Consider the following 8,684-nt stretch of genomic DNA (forward strand, 5'->3'; position numbering starts at 1 on the left):
ACGTAGGACAATGAGCCCTGTGCACCACCCTTGGGAAGAGGAAATAGCACCTACAAACTTTAAACAAGGAGAAGAATAAGGGGCAAGTTCGACATTTGATTCCTGGTGGTAGGCACTACCTAGGCAAATATTTGTAAAAGATAGCTCTGATTCTTTGAACAAGGAAGGGAAGCAGAGGGGCAGGGACCTGCCCAAGGTCAGCCAGACAATCTGCGGCAGATCCAGAGACCTTTGTGTCCCAACCCAGCCCCCAAGCTCCAGACAGTGCCGTTGTCTCGCCAAGAACCAACAGCTTCACGCCTTGCTTTGCCTATGTTATGTTTTCTTTCTTCTCTGTGCTCAGGCCTTGCTTTGAAATCCTGGATGGTCTCCCAATTTCCTGAATCATGTTTCTAATTTCCTTTTATTGTAGTGAGCAGTGCTTTTAAGTGCAGTTTCTTGGGTCACTAAGTCCAAAGCATCTGAGATCTAGGAATAATGTCAATCTTCAAAACATTTAATCAGCAAGTCTTCCCTCTCGCCAATCAAAAATGCCATAAAGCCGATATGGTCCTTTTCTACAGACAACCTGAAGTCCTTGATTACCACCAAGGACCGGCATACACACAAGCATTTCATGAAGGCCAGAAGTTGCTTCTCCGTAACATCTGGAGTAGGTCACTGGGATTTCCGAGACATAGTGCTGTACCTGGAGTACAAGAAGTAGGACACATCAATACCTGGTATATTGTTGACTTGTTTCCCACACATCAGAAGAGAAAATGAAGCTAACTAACATTTGGATGAAGGAGAAAGCAAGCCATACTTTTCCCATGGACAAGTTCTGGTTACAGGTCTAATATGACTTGACACAATGTTTGCTGAAAGCTGTGGGATTTTCCATTGACTTCTCTGGGCTTTGGACAGGCACACAGTTTGGAAGGACCAAAAAGGCACCAGCCTGATATAGACATTTCAAAACCCCACTGGGGAGGTTTTACTTCTGGTTTTTTACAGTGTTTCCTTAGTGGGAAACAGGTGCTCCAGTAACAGTACAGAAACTTCATAAAATCCCACATCAAGCCTTGCTTATCTAAATATGAAAAACAGCTCCTGCTCTGCGATACTTTTTGATCTACATTTTACCTGAAGCCTGCAGATAATTTGCAAAGATGCACTCAGCTCTGTACACCGGCCGCCCACTCTCACCTGCCCACTCCCTGGCACACAGGAGCAACGATCAACAGAGGGAGAGAGGAAAGAGAGCTCTGTTCTGCAGAGAGGAGCTCCCAGAAACCGCTCTTTTACTGTAAAAATAATTGCTGCTTAGCACAATCCTCCTTGTGCCAGATTTTCCTTAGAGTCCTCTTTTTTTCTGCTCTGACATGCAGAACATCAGCCATGATGAGGCAGCTGATAATTGCACCCACGTTGCTCATACGTAGCCTCACATCATCCTTGGGGGTCTACTGTATCCCTGGTGCATTTACTTTGTCTCCTGCTTAACCTAGGAGGCTCCTTAAGGCACAGAGCATCTCCGGCTGCTTGCTGGGCTCCTTCCCTGCCCACCAGCAAGGGAGGGCTGAGCTAAGGTCTCTGCATGCCAAGTCTCTGTACTCCCGAGCCTGGCCAAGCAGCCGACCACGGCTCCTGCACCCGTGCTGGTGCTACCTGGGGCTGCCAGGTGGTTTTCCACACGTGGTGCACAGTCCCCTGGCACGCTCCACTACTGCAAACACAACAGCGGTAACAAACAGCAGTGACAACTGCATTTCTTCCCAAGACTTAGGTTAGATTTGGTCTCTTCATATTTAGAGCTTTAAGCTGCGGCCATCTCGGCCTTTTGCGATTGTCTTTCACTTGAAATCAATAAAAACAATCAACACAAGGTTTCCAATGTTTCTACCCAATGTTTCCAGTATTTCCAATGTTTCAGGGGTGAAAATTCAACACAGGGAAGGATTTTGTTTTTTTTGAAGGAAGGGGGCCTAGCATCGGGATGGAAATGCCTCACGGTGGTGGAAAGGTTTGCAGCCCTTCCCAAAGGCTATCAGCCTCTGAATTCATTTGGAGAGGTTAATTAGTGAGACTGCTCTGCCAGTCGCCTCAATGGCCGTGCCAGTGCCACGCTGAGCCGCATGCCGGCACACAGCAGCAGCCCGCCTTATACAGGTCTGCCAGCAGCTAACGGGCACCGCTCAGAAAGTAGGATGGATATTTTGCTGGTGGCCTGTTAGGGCCATCAGCCGTCTGGAATGAACCATAAAGCCACCGCTGATAAGGTATGTGGGTGGTTCAGTACGGGTAGAATAGTAAATAATAAGACCATTATAAAAAGCAATCAGGATCCATTCAAACAAAATACGCTTTAATAAGCCTGATTTGTATCTGCCTGTACATGGAGCAAAGCTCAGACTATTTAGGGCCAGAGCTGAGGAGCATCTCTCCAAAGCACGTAGCGAGAAGGGTTAAATGACCTTTGGATATTTAAACAAGAGAATGATGATTACAACAAGGAAGGTGATTTTACCTCTTCATACAGATTTGATGAGATCAGTACCATAAAACTCTACTGAAGTTGACTGTCAGTATTTTTAAAGGGCTTTTGAAAAAATTGTAGAGGTGGCAGAAAATACTCACACAAGCGATGTGAGGGTAAGGAGGAATTCCCGCAATGAGAATTACGTGAGTCTTGTGCTGTTCAGTTTATCAGGAAGAAAATTGAGAGGCAGCTCTGACTGGAGCGGGTAAGGACCCTCGCCAAGAGAAATGGGGGGTCCAGCTGGCTATCGTGCTCAGCAGGAAAAGACATGAAAAGCTGGAAAACTCTGCTCGGATGAATGAAAAGGGAATCAAAATGCACGAGGAGTGCTTTATCCAGATGTAAGTAACTGGCCTCAAAACGGAGGTAGTGAGGTGATTGCTCAGTGGCCTGGGACACGCAACAGACCAGACTATTTGAAAAAATGCTAGACAATGTTTAAGCCCAATTAGCTGACCTTCACCTCCAAACCCGACATCGGGGATTGCTCCATGCAGCGACAGATGCTGCTGCAGTCTGCGGCAGACAAGGAGAGGGCACAGAGCAGCCACAGGAGAGCAGACCCACGTCTGAGACCCACAGCATCAGCCCTCCCAGTCTTGCAAATGCACACAGCAAAGCTTGGGAAGCAATTAGCAATGCTTTTTTTTTTTTTTTTGTCCTTGCAAAACCGTAATGAATACATTTTATACCAAGCAGCTGAAGATGTTGCTTACCTGGCAAGGGGCTGAATTTCTCATGCTGTGGTGGAAAGGGGTCCTCTACAGCGAGGGCAGAAGAGGGGAGTTCTTCTGCCTGCAATGCAGAGCACAGGACCCTGGCTTCTCCGGTACACCCTGCGCTGCTCTTCTGGATCAGTTACAGCGTCATCTCACATTAACGAACCTCTGAAGCAACTGTTGGACAGAAATCAGCACGAGTGTAGATGGGGCTGTCGGTGTGACCTAAGTGGTACAAACGGGAGCTTGGGGACCCTTCACTGGAGAAAAACTAGATACCTAAGCTGATTCTGAGCTGGCACCCTGCATCTCAGATGGGAATTATAACCCAAGGGCAAAAGCAGCACGGACAATAGCTTGGGGAGGTTTTCCGCCAATTAAGCAAAGGTTTTGCTGTGCACTCCTGTGTATAACTTCATACAATCAACCTGGGAGATGCTCAAGCTCTCAAACAAGAATTGTTTCCAGTGTTTGCTGTGCAGTACACACTGATGAAAAATCCAGTGCAGGCCAGTAAAATATCTGAAACAGCTAAATTGATGCCAATTCTTCTCGCCAGTACAATCAAGCAAGTAAACCCCTGTTTGCCCAAAGCTGATGGCAATAGGCAGAGTATGTTTTGCTGGGAGGGTTTAGGAGGGCAACAGTTAAAGTATCTAAAGGCTGATAGAATTCAGAGTTCACAGACTTGGAGCAGTGCCAATAACATCCTCTCCACTTCCCCCAAGCTGTCAGTGAGGACAGCAACTGCCCTCCTCTCTTATACACAGCAATTTTGGGGCTCCAGGTCCAAGCTGATGGCACATAAGTTAGTAACCAGGTCCTCTTGCTCCAGCTGGGGACGTCTTTTCCCCCACCCTGCTTCATCTAAGGGGCTCAGGAGCTGGGCAGAGCTCAGCACTGACCCTCCACCACACTTGGTTGAATTTCATCTTTAAAAATGGGATGGTTTGGAGCTAAGAAGACATTGGGGTCAGCTGCCCAGCCCTCACTGGTAACACCATCCCACTGAGTCTGCACCTCTACAGGAATGAGACAAATGCTTGAAGGATACACAACTTAGTCCTACTTCCCACAAGAAAACAACGTTTTCCTTCAAAGGTCATCACGCATGCGTGCCAGTTAGGTCAAGAAGTGGTAACACTCATTAGAACCAATGCAACCAGCTTGGATGAGAAGGTTACATGGCCATCCTGCACCCTATCAAAATCCCTGTATGTCCTATGGGGCAGAATCTAGCTGTCCTCACCTCTGCCTCCCTGCCTCAGCTCTGTCCTGCAGAGTTGGGTCTACTCTAGTTAAATTGGCTGGTAAAATCAGAGACGTTTCCTTCATGCTCCTTAAAAAACCTGCCTCCAGCACATGCTGATCACCACTGTGGCTGCTACCCCTTTCCCAGGCATTAAATGACCATACTTGCCTTGGTATGTGGTTCCCTTTTCCTCTACTGTTGGGCTTCAATTCCTTGTGTCTGTTCCAGAGTAGAATCACTGCTGGATCTCCTCCTTCCCCATGAACCCAGAGCCAGCTGGTATTCAGGGGGCAGCACAAATTTTGCTGTTGTAACTCACGGGAAACTCAATTCAAAGAGGCCACAGTCAATATTAACCACAGGCAATATTGCAGACTAGGATTCGTATGCATTTTCTTTATGTGAGCCATCTGCAGACAGAGATGGGCTTCTCACTCACTAAGCCCTGGAAAGGAACATGGCTGAATGACCACAAAATAGGGATCCACATTCAAATTTTTTTCCTTCAACCTAGAGGGATTTTTATCCAGATTTAGCTGGGGTCATCTGCACTGGGACCTTGCCTAAACTAGATGATGTTGGCACTGGTGGTTTCTACTTGGTCTGTTCCTCAAGATCCTGTCACAACTTCCAAGGGCACAAAGCAGGGACAGATTTAGTGGGTGGGCTTAGGAGATTTCAGCTTTCTTAACAGATCATATCAGTGACATGGTCCTATTTGTATCTTCCCTGCTTGCCTCTACTTCCTTGATACCGTCTGTTAGACTTAAGAAGCAAGATGGGAGCTGTGGTGAGCTACCAGGGAAACAGGAGATGGAAGACCATGGGGTGGTCTTGCACATTTCCCCAGCCGAAGTCCCAGTCTGTAGACCCTTCCTTGCCAAGCGGCTCGGTGTGGGGAGGTGTCCTGTCACCCTGTGGGTATGGAAACTCACCTCTTTCCTTCTCACTAGGGCTGTCTCCAGGCTGACCTGTGTAGTCTACTGATGTCTAGATCTCAGTGAAACAAGACCCTTGCATCCTTCACACTGTATCTTCAGCAGACTTAAATCAGGGACAGAATGGGCTATAGGTGGGTGTTCGAGAGAGGCAAGTCTGGCAACAGCATGGTGATTGCTGACATGAAAGAGCTTGGCTTTTTCTTGTTTCATATTCACCGCTAAGCACCAGTATCCACCAAAGCAGAACTGGTAAAATGAATGTCATTTCCAGTGCTGTTCTTGGCCCAGCTGCCTCTGTATTATTCACTATTTATGGCAAACAGACAGTGCTAGTGTGGCTGGAGTGGAGACAAGGACAGTTGTGTGAGGAAGGAGTAGGAGCCTGCTTGCATGGTGCCTTCTTCACCAGAGGCATTTCGGGTTTGGAGAAGCACAAGGTGAAGTGCCTCCTGTTCAGGACAGCACACCAGCAGAAGGCAACGAGTCAGTCAGTGTAATCCATACACTGTCACGGCTAAATGGCTTACCCTCAGTAAACTCGACCCAGAGGTGCGAGCTTGGCCCTTCACCTTGGTTTGTCCTGATGGTCACTGCAGGCAGTTGCACCACAAAGCCTGGACTGGACAGTCCAAGGTGGCTGGACAGGATAGTAACCACTCTTCTCTTCAGGTGCCAGCATGTCTCCACCACATTAGCTCATTAGCCTGCTAGGCTTGGGATATCCCTTTGACCGATCAGGCAGTTGGTATAAACAAACTACTGTCTGAGAAGGTTGAGAAATAAACTTTCTTCATAGTAGATTCTTCCTAACAGGGTTTCTTACACCTTCTTCTGAAGTAGCTTAAGTTGGTCCTCACTGGTGTTCCCTCATCTATGCCAAAATCACAAAGTGGGAGAGCCTAAGTATTCATGCAGATGATAAGAGCGACTATCCAAAATGGGTGATGCTAATGACTTACAGCCCCTTCTCACCTTAGCAACTGCTTGAGCTACATTTAGCAAACTGCCATGTCAGCAGCTGCTGCCTCTTGATTACTGTCACCTCACCTCTGTCCTGATGGATTAGCAGAGAGCAGAGGAGGAGTGGAGGACTCAAGGGCACCATGGTCATCCGAGTCTGTAGGATGAGACACCCACCCAGGCACCCTCAGAAGAGCAAAGTAGGGTTTCCCCAAAGACCTCATGTTTATGGTGCTGCACCACTCTGCGTTCATCCTGCAGGGTGGAAGAACACACTGACCTCAAACCATATTCCAAGCATTTCACCACTTAAACAGTTTTAAAACCAACAGTAACAGCTAAGCACCAAGCACCAGATCCTTTGTGATGATTTAACTGAAGGAATACCAGACATGTAACAGGATCTCTAACTGCAGTCTGCAAAAACACTGGCAGTATATGCCAAGATCTTCAGTTTATGTTCTCAGGTTGCCACAGTAGAATACACTCCTTTTTTTTTCAGTAGCACAGAGATAAACAGTGTTTGTGGGAGTTGTTATTCCTACTTAGCTTTGCGCATGGTGATGCAGCCAAGCGGGAATGCATAGGGCTGCAGGCAGTCTTAATTTCTTGAGCCAAACCTGAACTCTATAAAATCAGACTTGGACCAGCAGTGTTTATATAGGACAGCATGTGGTCCTTCTGCTCTGGTATGTGAGGTAAGCATCAAGACTTCTCAGCTCTGTAGAAAGGAAATAGGAAATACTTTAAATGTATGTATCTTTACTTTCATTTCCTTTATTTTTTGGATTATTATGCGTAGCCACAAATTTTTACATTTGTTACAGCCTGCTACTTCTAGCAGAAACCTGGGCTTTCCATGTTCTCCAAAAGTTTCTTGAAGTATTTTGCTTTTCTAATGGTTTTCTCTTCCTGCAGGCAAAAATTCAGCACGCATCTGCAATGGCTTCACACGGTCTTAGAACTGCATCTTACCTTCTGTCCATGTCTCATTCATCCCCACAACTGTAACACTAGGGTAAATACCCTGAGGTCAACACAGTTAATTACTTTTGGTGGAACTGGGATCAATATCTGTCCTTCATATGCACTTTCCACTCTCTGCTGAAGAATTCTTTATGGGCTGCCAGGGTCTCTTCGCTGGTGGGCTGGCTTTAAAATGTTTCTCTTCTTGGTAGTAAACTGCCTTTTCCAATGTTTCCTCTGGTAATATCTAGACTTTGTAGGCCACCTTCATAGGTGGTCTAATTTAGGCCAGATGCGCACACTTGTTAACATGTCCGTGATGATATATAAAAGCTCTACATTTAGAAATGCCTAATAAGGTATTTCAATAGTAAAAATTAAAAAGAAAAAAAAAAAAAGAAAAGTAAAATAAAGCTCTGTTCTATAAGTGCATGCAACACCAGTAAAAGATTAACTCTGAAAAAGGTGGCTGTTGGTGACTGCTGAAACCAGCATCAGGTCTTAGGTGCAACAAGCTCGTGGATAGGAAATAGCCTCAAACACAGATGCCCAGTCCAATGCTGTAGAAGCTCAAAGAAGCTTTGAGATCCAGGCTCAACAAATCACTCCAGGTTTGGTTGTCATATTCATTGGGATAACACCTCAGGAAACCTAGGGAAACAGAGCAATGCATTTCTGTCCATCCCATTTGAAGCATTCTAGTTGTAATCTTAAAACTCGTCTTCAGACAAGGCATTGCTGACCACAAGAAAATACTTACTGCAGTAGCTGAAAATACTCCGCAGTCTTGCCGAGTCTGTGTCCTTTTGAGACGATGGACCAAATTTGGCCTCATCTTCAATAAGGAGAGAGTTTGTGAATGCTGGCTAGCAAGCTCAACTTTGTGTACCTGTTGAACTTAGCTACCTAAAGAGACAGCTCCAGTCCAAGTGACAGCAGGTATGAGACTGAATCAACTGCAAATTGCAGCAAGGCTTTGTTCTCAGCTGTATTGGTGTAAATCTGGAATATCTCTAATATCTCTCCCTTGGTGTAACCCAGACTGACTGCTATGAATGGGATTAGATTCTATAGGGTTTGAATGGTGATGGATTGCCCCAGACAAAATGGAAATAATTGAAAACATCTGTAAATGCTTATCTGCTTTCTTAAAATGCCCCCACCATGTATTAAGCAGGGAAATGCTTCTTTTGTAGTATTTGCAGGGCATAGGGACTCAAAAGGGTCTCTACGTCCCTTCACGTTAATTTGTGACATTTGGTTTTCCTCCTCAGAAATGTTTCCCACTCATTTGATTTAGAAGACTACACTTATTTGCTGTGCTA

This window comes from Nipponia nippon, unplaced genomic scaffold (genome assembly GCF_047370975.1).
Source record: "Nipponia nippon isolate SJK-2023a ecotype South Korea unplaced genomic scaffold, ASM4737097v1 scaffold_2, whole genome shotgun sequence".
Lineage (NCBI taxonomy): Eukaryota > Metazoa > Chordata > Aves > Pelecaniformes > Threskiornithidae > Nipponia > Nipponia nippon.